This window comes from Protopterus annectens, chromosome 2.part1 (genome assembly GCF_019279795.1).
Source record: "Protopterus annectens isolate FY-2018-M chromosome 2.part1, PAN1.0, whole genome shotgun sequence".
Classification (NCBI taxonomy): domain Eukaryota; kingdom Metazoa; phylum Chordata; order Ceratodontiformes; family Protopteridae; genus Protopterus; species Protopterus annectens.
In genome coordinates this window covers 1927606519-1927620759 of record NC_056729.1, presented here as the reverse complement: position 1 = coordinate 1927620759, position 14241 = coordinate 1927606519, and positions in this window count along the sequence as shown.

Genomic DNA, 14241 nt, shown 5'->3' with positions numbered 1-14241 from the left:
TGACATCTGACACATATGTCTATCATTATTTTCTTACGTCTATAATGGTGTGCCACTGATTTGGCATGACACCACTACTTTATGTAAAATGGACCAAAATCTGAGACAAATATCTGGACATTCAGTGAATATCTGTACAGTTGAGAGGTATGATTCAGGAAGAGTGCATATTTTATGTACCTACCCTGCTGTCATTTGCAGCCATGTGGTGGGACAATTGAATAGTTGTAAACAGTTTATTAGTATACCCATCCTTCATACAGTTACTGGCAACATTTACTTACCTGTAAAACATGTGGGGAAAATATCTGTTAACACTGCCTGACTGCTTTTGCATTTATTCCTGATTCCTTGTGGGTAGATAAGCACACATCTTAGTACTACTGTCTGGATTCGAACCATATCTGGGTGTGAAAATTAACAACTAAGTTATTTTTCATCACACTGAGCCACTGGGGAAATACTGTTTCTTGTTTAAATGGTTTCTTCCTAATAGTCTCTTGGTTAGACAGTCTGATCTTGGAATACTCTGATGCTTGCATGATAGATAGTTATTGTACTGTGCAGTACTCCTTTGGATTACTACAACCTGGAAAGCAAAGGTTAACACATGGCAATGCTGCAGGGTACACACATTGATACTTTCCATATTACTGTTCAGGGTTCAGAGCTTAGTGCAGTATATATTTCACATTTAGTTTATGTCTCGTTTTACAGCTGCACCATCTACAGTTTCTCCTAACAGCTTGTTTGCTGATGAACCTCAGTTAATGTATGTTGTCACAGCCATATTTGCTGTGAATAGCCTGTATACATTCTATATATGTCAACAACAACATACCAGAATAAACAACAAACATTTTTTTATTAGTCTCTTTGTACTCAATATTCGCTTCACAGTTTTATTTATATTTATTTATTCAGTTCACACAGTAACAGTATACCTACTATCAGTAAGCAATGTACTCCTTCTTGGCTATTTTAACAATGTTTGTTTGTGTACAGCTTGTTTGCTTGAGAACTCCGGTCCGGTAATGATTGGTAGTTGATTTTTATGTGCTGAGTTACCAGCCCTGACGTACAGCCTTAAATGAAGGTACGCCCATTCATGCATGTCTCCACGCAGAAGACGCTCTAGCTGAGAATCGAACCGGACAGCATTTTACTGTGAGGCGACAATGTTACCGCAGCACCACCAGTTATTTTAACAATATACTGCAAAATAAATTTGTACTCACCAGCCTATCAGCACAGCCTCACCAGTCTGTCACCATGGGCTTCCAAGTTCACAGCCCTCTCTGCTGCAGCTGTAAGGGAGAAAAACACACATTATGCATATCTGTCTATCATATTCTCAGGCTAGTATTTGCTACAACCTACTTGACAGTGATACTTACACACTACTGAAGCATTCCAGTCCCATCCATCTTGGATCTACTGGTCCAAGAGTGTCCCCTCCAATGCTTTAGGTCAGCATAGTGGTGCTGTACCTGCTCACCAGTCTGGGGGATGCCAGTAGTACTGTAGAGGTCACATGCGAGAGAGTCCCAGGCCTCCACTTTGTATTGGTAGCCCTGGTACTGGCCCTGCGGCAGTATCTCTCCATGGTTTTTAACTAGGAGTCCAGCCATGATCATGGACTCCCGAATGCTCACCCCAAAAGTGCACTCCCTCTTCTATGCCAGCCATTGTATCTGCACAGATGAACTATAACAGATTATGACTGTATTCGTGCCTGTGCCATTTAAATAGTGCAATATTCCCACCTTTTGCTGTCATTGGATCATTTTGAAGAGGTTAAGCTCCGCTAAGCAGGTTTTAACACTGCTTAAAGGAGGAGTTGTTGAGCAGTGTTCAACAGTGTGTAGATCTACTTAGTTGAGCTACCTGCTGCTTAGCATTCACGTCTTAGCAATGGTTACATCTGCTAAGCATAACTGACCATTGCTAACCATTTCTCACTTTTACTTTTTTAACTATATCAGAAGACTGACTTCTTTTATTAAGTGTATATGATGTACTTTACATGACCATCCCTCTATGTGCTTTCCATACATTGGCAAGGGGTGTGACCATACTGTATGGGACACTTGAGTGTACCTGGGTGGTTTCACATGTTATATGCACTCACACTTACGTTATACACCAGCTACACTACCCTGGTTGACAAAAAACAGTTACTACTTAATTTAAGTTTAAAAAAAATAATTTTAACACTGCTTTCCCATATGAAATTAACTTGTTTGTCTTGGCACTCGAATCATGAACGCCTGGATGTAAAACCAGGACTCAAACTATTACACTATCTCGGCTTGGAACTTTCATCTGTATATTTGTATTCATCTCCTATGGGATGTTTAAGCTATGGTAAGCGGAAGGCCATAATGAGCACACCCGCTTAGCTACACTTAAACATTCCTTAGCCTAGAAATAAAAATTATAATATTATTATTATATTATTATGTTAGTGAGTATTCTGGTGTTCTGATAAGTCACTGAGGACTGCAATCAGGACATAATGGCATACAGGCTTCTATCCTTCAGAGATTCCTGCTAATACATACCCTGTTTTCTATCAACTTTCTAAGTGCGTGAGAGCAATATTTCAGATGTGTCCCTATTTTTAGTGTTTTTCCCCCCATTATCTGTGTCTTTGTCCACAAGGACTGCTGTCAGTTAATATTAGCATACATTTGCTTTCAGACTTCTATCCTTTGGTAATTCATGCTAGTGCATGACCTGTTTAGCACCTTTCTCAGTTTGTGAGGGCAATATATATGATGTGTCCCTTTTCAGGTATTTATCCACCATTATCTGTGCTTTTGTACATATTTCCTGCTTTAGCAGGTTGCGGGGGTGTCATATGGCACTTTTATAATGCAGTGGGTGTGTCACAGAACCTGTCACACACCCCCTGCATTGCTTTCCTGCTGCCGTATATACAGGGCCGGTGCTAGCATTTTGAGGGCCCCCAGCAAGGTTCAAGTTGGGGGCCCTACTCAAGAGAACATCAAGCGTGACCACATTGCCATTGCACCTCCTTCCCTGTCAAGCTCATCCAGCACCATTTAACCACTAGTGTCACTACATTCAGATCATTAAGAATTTATGTGCCAAGCCACAGACTGGCATTTAGTACCAAGGTTACATTATGATAAACTTCTATACTACAGTACGGTAGCTAATCACAGGTACACACTGACTGACACTTAATACCAATGTTGCATTAAGACAACCCTCTGTACCACAGCAAGGTAGCGACTCAGATGCACATGACAAGGTAGCAACTCACAGGTGCACACACTGACTGGCACCGAGTACCAATGTGACATTATGAAACCCCTGTACCACAGCAAGGTTGCCACTCACAGATGCAGACACTGACTGCATACTCAACTGCCAAGATTTTCAAAGAATGTCTAGATGTGACTCTTGTTTGGTCTGTTCCTCAATTTAGAGTTTTCTGGATTTTTTGTGGCAATCATTGATGACTGAATTCATTAAATGACAGGCATTTCAGTTTAACTTCATATACCCTTCAGAACATCTATGGCAAGACCTTTTATTCTAACATTCAGTTTATAACAGCAATATTTAAAATTTGCCCAGATCTTTGGGGCAGGAACCCCATTATCTGTTGCTTTGTCCAGATTTTGTGCCATGAGATAAAGAGCTACATCTGGCATTTAGTAGCAATGTTACATTAGGACAAGCCTCTGTACTGCATCAAGGTATCCAGTCCCAAAGAGGTACACAAAGACACCTACACTGACTCCCCAAAGACACCCACATTGACTGGCATTTAGTAGCAATGTTGTTACATTACAACAAGCCTCTGTACCGCATCAAGGTAGCCAGTCCCACAGAGGTACAGAGACTCCCAGACACAGACCCACACACACACACAGAGACAGAGACACAGACCCACACACACACACAGAGACAGAGACACAGACCCACACACACAGAGAGAGACCCAGACCCACACACACAGAGAGAGACCCAGACCCACACACACACACAGAGAGAGAGAGACCCAGACCCACACACACACACACACACACACACACACAGACAGAGACACACACACACACACACACACACACACACACACACACAGAGACAGAGACACACACACACACACAGACACACACACCCACAGAGACAGAGACACCCACCCACACACCCACAGAGACAGAGACACACACCCACACACCCACAGAGACAGAGACACACACCCACACACAGAGACAGAGACACACACACACACACAGACACAGAGACAGAGACACACAGACACACACACAGACAGCGACACAGACCCACAGAGACTCTCTCACACACATACTCTCTCACACACAGACACACAGACACACACACAGACACACACAGACTCCCACACACACACAGACACACAGACACACACACAGACACGCACAGACACACAGACACACACAGACACACAGACACACACAGACACACAGACACACACAGACTCCCACACACACACAGACTCCCACACACACACACAGACTCCCACACAGACTCCCACACACACACACAGACTCCCACAGACTCCCACACAGACTCCCACACAGACACAGACAGACTCCCACACAGACACACACAGACTCCCACACAGACACACACAGACTCCCACACACACACAGACTCCCACACACACACAGACTCCCACACACACACACAGATTCCCACACACACACACAGATTCCCACACACACACACAGATTCCCACACACGCACACAGATTCCCACACACATGATAAAAGACTGCACTACAGCAAGACTGAACATTAACACCCACACAATTACTGACATGTAGAACAGTCACACTGCAGATGTACACAACACAGCTATGGGACACAGAAAAGACTACAGACAACATAGAAGGGAAAGTGGGGATTACAGAGCCTGAGGCAGAATCAAACCCAAACAAACCCAAAAGAAAGCCATGGGGATTACTGAGCCTGAGGCAGACAGACTCAAACCCAAACACACAAAGACATGGGGATTACTGAGCCTGAGGCAGACTCAAACCCATGCACATGAGAGTAATGGGGATTAGTAAGTCTGACACAGGCAGACTCAAACCCAGAAAGAAAAAGATGAATACCAAAGTGGCATTCATCTTCCATATGCATTTACCTCTTCAGCTTCTGACTGTTGCCACTTGTCTGTTCTTCCTTCGCTTCTGTCCTAGCCCCTGAAGATTCCTGTTGCTCCCAACTGTCCTACCATCCTGATGAGTCCTGCCACTACCCTGCTGCTCCACACGAGTCCTTCTGCTCCCGACAAGTCCTGCCACTCCCGATGAGTCCAGCTGCTCCTAGCTGCCTTTGCCTAACATCCTGCTAGTTCCATCCTCATGGTCCTACCTGTTGGAGGTACGTAAACAAAAAAAGTGAATACACAGCATACAAGCCACACTAAAGTACTACCTGAAATTACTGCCCGACAGCATTATAAAAGATTACTGGAAAGGAAATATGAGCACATACCTAATCTACAGTTTTACTGGGATCTTACGAATTTTCTTCCGGACAAAATCTTCAATGAGGCTGCCATGCGATACACTTTGTCCCACTTCATGCTCAACTGAGAGCACAGCTAAGCCTGAAAGTCTCTCCTGACTCATTGATGAACGCAGGTATGTCTTTATGAGTTTCAGCTTAGAAAAGCTGCGTTCTGCAGTAGCCACTGTAACAGGCACAGTCAAATAAATGCGCAGTGAAACATAAGTATTTATATATATGTCTTGCAAGTGGTTGCGAATAAGGAAATGTAACACAGTCAGTGGTGACGATTCATCATCAATCATTCGAGAAAGGCTTTTAAGTTCATGTCCAAGGTCAGAGTCATCAATATCACAGTGGCCACTTATTCTGTCAGTCAGTTGTTCTTTCAGAGCCTTGCAGTGTTGCAGCAGTGTGTCTTCTGCAACATCACTCAAGGCTTTAATATTTGATAAAAGTCCAAAGGCCTTATCAAACTCTGAAAGCTGCTGAAACCGGTCAGTAAACGATTGGATTGTTGTGTCCAGCAGCACATTGAAGAACTCTACACATAATTTTACTGCTGGATCCTGTACAGTCTCATCTTCTCCTTCATAGTCAAAGAACCATTTTACTTTCCTTTGTCTCTTTTCTTGAAATGTGGTGCCAACATCCAGTTCTTCCGCTATCTTGGAGGCTTCACCCATGGCATGTTGAAATCCCATTTCTCTGTAATTCTTAAGCAGGTCCATAGTGGATGCCAGCACTTTGACACATGTTGAAATATCAACAGATGGACTCTGCAGAACTTTGCTTGCACGATTTACCTCTGTCAGCACATCATACCAAACCACTAAACATACAATGAACTGGTATGACATAAGTTCTGAGCACAGTCCTCTTGCTTGTTGATATGTTGCAGCATCATTTGTATGTACTGCTTGCCCTATCTCCTGTAATGCCTCAATGACTCCCTTCAACTGAAATCTTACTGCCTTGACAGAGTCTATCCTGCATTCCCAGCGAGTCTCCGACAGTGGCTTCACAGTGACATTCGTGTGCCGTTTTAAGATCTGCCATCGGCTTGTTGATGCTGAACAGAGTACGTAAATGTTCTGCAGACATCCAAAGAATGACACTGCCTGTACTGATGAATGTGCTCCATCACTAACTATAACATTTAAATTATGGCAGGCACACGGCACATAAAAATCCCTTGAATTCATCTGTTTTATCCAGGCCTGCAGTCCAGCGCGTTTCCCCTTCATGTTGCTGCCATTGTCTTATCCTTGTCCGACAGTCATTAATGTCCAGTTGATGATTTTGAAGAGTCTGAAGAGCTTCTGTCAGTCCTGCCCCAGTTGTGTCATTCACAGGCACAAATCCCAGAAAATGTTCCTCAACTGTGGCTGCAGTCTGTGAAATGTCCACATACCGAGCTACTACAGTCATTTGCTCTTGATTGCTGATATCTGGCGTGCAGTCAAGAATCACAGAAAAGTACCTAGCGTCCTTCACCTTCCCTACTATGATCCTTAAAATAGCATTTGCAATCAACTGGATAACTTCATTCTGTATGTCCTTCCCAAGATAGTGATCCATTATCTCTTTATTACGAATACGATGCAAATGTTCAGCCATGACAGGGTCAAACTGCGACAAAAGTTGCACTTGACCTAAGAAGTTGCCATTGCCATAGGTGGCCAGGGCATCAGTTGTGCCATGGAATGCCATGTTCTGTTCTGCCAAGTACTGGACAACAGCAATAATGCGTTCTAACACCACGCCAGTTGCACTTGACCTAAGAAGTTGCCATTGCCATAGGTGTCCAGGGCATCAGTTGTACCATGGAATGCCATGTTCCATTCTGCCAAGTACTGGACAACAGCAATAATGCGTTCTAACACACCACGACAGTGAGTTCTCCTTTTCAACCACTGCTTGTCTCTTATCATCCATAGTCTGCCTACTCTTTATTCTGTTGTCCAGTTCCTTCCACTTCATCATGCATGCCATATGCTCTGGCGCTCTGTCATGGCTGTGTAAAGCTTTGGACATCTCTCCATGCTTTGTAACCACCTGACCTGAGAAGATGGTTAGAATGTCCAAACAATTTGCATGGAAAGCAAAACAGTGCATCCTTTGAGAACGAATATGTCAGCCAAGTGCGTTTTGCTCTCGCTCCATTAGGCAGCACATGGAAATAGTTCTCAGATGTAAATCTTTTCTGCTCATTGACTGGGAACTGTGTTAACACCACTTGCACAGGTTCATGCTGAATGGCAGCTACCCTAAACTCATCCCTAATCAAGTCTGGCCAAGTCCCTAGATCCTCCAAAGATGTACCCGACACTCCCTGCAAGTCATAGGCCACATCTGTCACTACGGAAGTATGGGCTCCTTCTGTATCAAAGTTTGGTGATCCAGGCAACACCTCAGGTGAATCTGCATTTGCTGCCGTGCTTTCACCCATGGTAATGGCTGTAGGTCCACAGGAAGTAGCCTGTGGTGTGGCTGCAAGAGAGTGGTTACTTTCTAGTGAAAGGATGCTGGCCTCACAGTGGTCAGACTAATGCAGAACCATTGTGTTGTCCTGAAGGCAGACTTTTTCCTGAATCTCCCCTCGCCGATGAGTCACAGAAAAATTTCATAATGGAACCCTGTCTCTTTGCATCCTCATTCCTCTGCTGCTGAAGCTTTCTTTTTGCTGCTCCTGACAAATATGTACGCTTCATCTCTAACTGGGAATGGAAGTAAAGCAGAATTACTACACATGCAGAGTCCTTTGGTCATAAATGCTTAATGACTTGCATTGACAGTCTATTGCACTGCAGGCAGAAAGACTGAAGAATGACTAACCAGTAGGCAGAAACAAGTAATGAGAAGCCCAGGTTACAGTTTCATGTTAAATATCTATCACTAGAGGTGAATGTCAGCTTTTTCTACACAATTCTTCTCCTGTCATCCCCCTAAACATGTGAAGAGGCCACAAATGATGCAAAAGATTGATATTACAAGCTTCTTAGACTAAAGTCTGAAAGAACTAATGACCAGGAGAGGCACAAGTTTGAAGGGGAACACACCTAATTGAGGCAAGACAAATGTTACGGTACAATACAGACTACACATGCCCACTTCCTCTCAATCTCTTAGCAGACTTGAACAAATCAAAATCATTTTTTGAACAAAGGAGTGAAATCATGGATTTGCTAGAAAACCTCATGTGTGAAGGATGAAGTGGCATACAGCCTGGGAGACTAACATTCCCACAACCCCTCTTAGCACAGGATCAGTGTACAAAAGCATAAATCCAAGGAATGTACCATGCATTACGAGGAGGGTATGAAACAAGAAGTCCATTTCTGTTAGTAGCCTCAGCTGTCCACATTGTGCTATGCAATCATTGAGAGAGAACAGGCTAAAAACCAAACATCTCACAGGCCCCATCAACCTCCTAAAATTGTCAACTTAATTCAGACAGCCAAAAAACTTGGATAGCAGAGCAGTGTTTGCAGTAGTATGCATTAAAGACATCAGTACATTTTGTGGAATTCTTACCCCCCCCATCTCGGCACAATTTTGGACGAAGTGAAAAAAATTACCAATGTGCTTACAGTCTGTGACACCACCCCATTACAAAAAAACTCCAAACAATGGACACTGCCATTCTCACAGACCCTAACCACACTCCCAAACTTTCAATACAATAGCTATGGACCATAAAAATAAGTCATTGCAACAAAGCATATCAAGAACAGTTAGACAGCACTATAAACAGATAGCAGAACAGTGTTTGCATTAGCAGACATTAAGATATCAGTACATTCTGCGGAATTCTTAACCCCCCCCACCCCAAATCTAGGCAGAATTCTGGATGAAGTGAAAACAAAAAAGGCATAGCATAAACAATGTGCTTACACAGTCTGTGCCCCCCTATTAAAAATACTCCAAGCAAACAATGGACACTGCAACATTCTCACAGGCCCTAACCACACTCCAAACCTTTCAACACAGTAAGTATGGACAATGATAAAAGGTAAGCCATTGCATTAGTACATTGTTGGTAAACAATAGTAGCGTAACAGGGTGTGCATTTGTATACATTCGAACATCCACACCTTTTGCAACATTCTCACAGCTACTAACTACCCTCCTGACATTAGGCATGGTAAACAATGCACAAGTTCTCTCAACCTCCAAAGAGCATAATTCAGATAGTCAATAATAACTGCAGAACAAGGCGTAACATCAGGGATAGTTAAACAGTACTATAAACCTAGACAGCTGAACAGTGTTTACATTAGCATGTATTAAGATATCAGGCTCCATCATCCTCCAAATTACATAATCCAAACAGCCAAAAATAACTCAGAACAAGCTGTAACACTAGGGATATTTAAACAATACTATAACCCTTGACAGAACAGTATTTGCATTAGCATGCATTAAGATACGAGTACATTCTGCAGAATCCCCCCCCCCCCCCCGGCGATGCGCAATAATCCTGGATAAAGTGAAAACCAAAAACATAGGCATAGCATTAACAATGTCCTATTACATGACCCCCATTAAAAAGGCTCCAGTCAAACATTGAACACTACAACATTCTCACAGGTCCTAACCACACTCCCAAACTTTCAACACATTAAGTACGGACAACAAAAACATTGCAGTCATTGCATCAGTGATTAGAACATTGCAGGTATATGCAATAGTAGTGTAACAAGGCTTGCATTAGTATACATTCAAAACATCTATGCCTTCAACAGCAACATTCTCACAACTGCAAACCACCCTCCCAACATTATGCATTTTAAGCAACGTACATGCCCCATCAACCTCCTAACCTCTCAGCACAATTCAAACAGCCAAAAAAACTACAGAACAAGGTGCAACAGCAGGGATAGTGTAAAACAGTACTATAAACCTAGATAGCAGAACAGCATTTAACAAATGTGTAAAAAAACTCAAAACCTACTACAAATTCAGTTGACAATCTACCAACAGTTTCAAAATGTAGCAGTTGAAGCCAGTTCTTATCCTGAATACTTAAAAGATCCATTACTGAGCAGTCAATGTCAACCATCTGGAAAATATACATTATACCCTTGCACAAAGGTGGAAGCTTGAGCGAACTTAAATTATAGGCCAAGAGCAATTCTTCCCCCACTACCTAAACTCCTAGAGGAATGCATTCATTCTCAACCAATATTTTACTTGCCACTTACCCCATACACCCAATACTATTGACTTAGACAGCAGCATCTCACAAGACTGCCCACCTAACCCTGCTCTAGCCCACAAGACTGCCTACCTATCCCTGCTCTAGCCAACTACAATATCCTTCTCTGTCCCATTATTTATCTCCCCTCCTTTTCATCACCCCTATCCCATTCTCTCTACTGTTTACATATACAGCATAGATACTGCTAAAACAAAATCCTCTTGCTCCAAATAAGTTATACACTTTCCTAACCAATGGGCAATCAAAATTAAATGTATATTACACTTCACATTCCCTTATGTTGTACATCATATAAAACAGAAGCCAAATTATTTTACATACTTCTAGCACATATACTAAAAAGCATTTCTCCCTGGGCATCCACTGAAAATGGATTCTATCCCACACTATCCAGAAAACAAATGTAAAATGAGTATAGTAAAATGAGTAAAGTAAAACTGGTATAACCACAGCCCCTCACCCCCCATCCTCTTACCACCAGCACACGGACATAAAACGAAACTGGTACAACCACAACCTGACCCCCACCCTCTCAGGACAAAAACTCTACACAATACCAAAATAAAACTAATACAACCACAGCCCCAAAATAAAACTGGTACCACTACAGTCCTCACCCCCCCAAACCTCCTAGCACAAAAACTGTACACAAAACTAAAATAAAACTAATGCAACCGCAGCCCACACTCCCCAAACCTCTTAGTACAAGAGATATGCACAAACACAAAAAAAAAAAAAAAAAAAAAAAAAAAAAGAATCACCCACCTCCACAAAAAATAAAGTTAAAACTAAACCCAAAAACTTACCTTTTTTGCTTTCCACAGAAGGCTGCTTCCAGTATTCTGCTCCCTCTTCACGACTGAAGGCTCTCCTGCTCTGCTTACCTTCCTCAGACCACTCAGTCCCTTTGAAGTTGCCCTTAAAAGGACAGTTTTGTCAGACCTTTTCAAAAGTTGCCCTTAAAAGGACAGTTTGTCAGACCTTTTCAGAAGTTGCCCTTAAAAGGACAGTTTAAAGAGAGTATAATCCACAAACCACGACCGCTGCAAAGACTTGATCCACCGCTGATCCGTTCCTGCTGTCCATCTTCACGCTGGTCCAAACCCCGCTCGATCACTCTGCTGCTGATAAGAAACACTCCTCTGTTGAAAAACAAGAGAAGTGATCCTTTTTAGCTGCAGGTGCCTTTTTAAAGGCAGTTTGTGCAGGAAGTGATTTGCAAGGACCAATCAGGTCCTTGTTTCATCACTTCCTACTTAAAAAAAACAAAAAAAACAAGGACTTAGTTCACTGGCTGCTGCAGCCAATCAGATCCCTTGTTTCAGCGAGCGGACCTGATTGAGTGCAGCTTGCCAGCCAATCAAAAAAAAAACGGAAATGCAGTTTGAATTTTCGCAATGACAGAGCAGCTAGACGTCCACGAGTAGCCGAGCCGAAGCAAAGTACACACCGGTTGGACCAGTAAGTAACCCGTGGATGATGACCACGGAGCAGCTAGATGTCCATGAGGAGCCAAGCCGAAGCAATGTAAACGCCGGTTGGACCATCGGGGCCCTTATTTGCGGGTAAGTAATCGGGGGTGCCCCGCTGCCACGGGTTTCGCAGGTGCCTAACGCCGGCTATGCGTATATATTTCATTATCAGCAGAGACTGAAATGTTCATTTATTTCATTTCAGTGTCTGTGGACACTGAAATACTGGCATAATATTATAGACATTCTCTAATATTATGCCAGATACTATTAGAAAGTGCCGTACGGCACTTTCTAATTGCAGGGGGCGTGTTCAATATACATGCACTTGTTGAACACACCCACTGCACTTGTTCACGGTTTGTGTCCATGTAGGTTAAACAGCAGTGCACCTTCATGAATATGCAAGGTGCTCTGCTGTTCTGTATGGACACAAACCACTCCATGCAGGAATAGTGCTATTCCTACATGGAGTTTATTGAATCCCAAGGAAAGTCTTGATGAGATGAAAATGCAGTGAATCACTTAAGCATGCATGTGTTTTTAAGTTTATGAATAAAAGTGACAATTCTGTCTGGTTCTTTACAAGTGCCTTTAGTTGATTCCTGGTTACTACACTTTGCGCAGGTTGGCAATAGGCTGTCCTCAGTCTACTTTTTGGGTCGGTTATGTTACAAAACTGACAATTGCTTTTATACTTTTGCATAATGAGCCATGAATACTACTCATAGTATCCTTGGATGTGAACAGCAATACAAATGAGGTAAGAAATGATTGGTGTATCAGCTGTACAAAATACAGACACAAATGCAATATGTCTAGAGGAAATTAGGCTTTTTAAAGTATTCCAAAAGAACAATTCTACACTGTATGGGGGAAACCAGATAGTTCTCGAGTTTTGGAAGAAGGAATGTATGTTTAATGATAGCAATTGTATAGGTGAAGAAAGAAAGTATAAATGTAGCAGATGCAATAGTGGGAATCCCTGGTAGGATGGAAGGAAGGTGATCTGTAATAAATGTCTAACAAATACCATAGGAAAGGTCTAATTATATATACATATACAGTAAACTCTCAGTTAACCAGCACCCATAGAGATTGGTAGATGCAGAATAACTGTAGTCTCTGGTTGCTTGAGAGCTACTATTAAAAAAGGCCAGACTAATACTGTACCCTGTACTATTTGTTTGGTTTGACTTGCTCTCAGGTTGGGGAGAGATGGAATTTATTCATATCTTTCTTTTTAAAACTCAAACTCTAAAAACATAAAGTATGTTTATGTGTGTGTGTGTGTGGAGGGGGGGGGGGGCAGAAAGTGCAACACCTGAAAATTCTACTGTGTTACTTTGATTTTTTTTTTTTTTTTGCCTGTTGCTTGAGTTTTGGTTAAATGAGAATTTACTGTACAAGGGTAACAGAAAGAAGACCAGTGCTTGAAGAAAAAAAAACTGTCATGGTAAAGATAGATAGTGTAACTACAGGAGGTTTTAAGAGCAAGTTATGAAAAATTATGTGGAAAAACAGCACAGGATGTTAGACTATCTACAGAGTTAATGACGTCTGGGAGGTTGCTTGTAGGAAAAGATAAGCAATATAGTCACATGTGCATATATACATTAGACAGAACATAAAACAGAAATCAATTATGTGCAATTATTTCTTTTTAATTAGAGTATATTATAATTGACTTCTACTCTGTTATACTGTACTTTTTATTTTTTCTTTAGATTCAAATGACTGCCTGAAATGCATAGAATACAACTGGTCCAATGAGAGACAAGATAAATGCATTCCAAAAGTTATTGAATTCCTCAGCTTTGAAGATGTTTTAGGAGCCTCCCTGGCTTCTTCTGCAGTCATTCTTGCATTTTTTACAATATTTGTCATGCTGGTCTTTATTAAGCACCATGAGACTCCTGTTGTGAAAGCTAACAACCGTAACCTGAGCTATGTTATCCTATTGTCTCTTACACTGTGCTTTTTGTGTTCCCTTCTGTTCATTGGCTGCCCA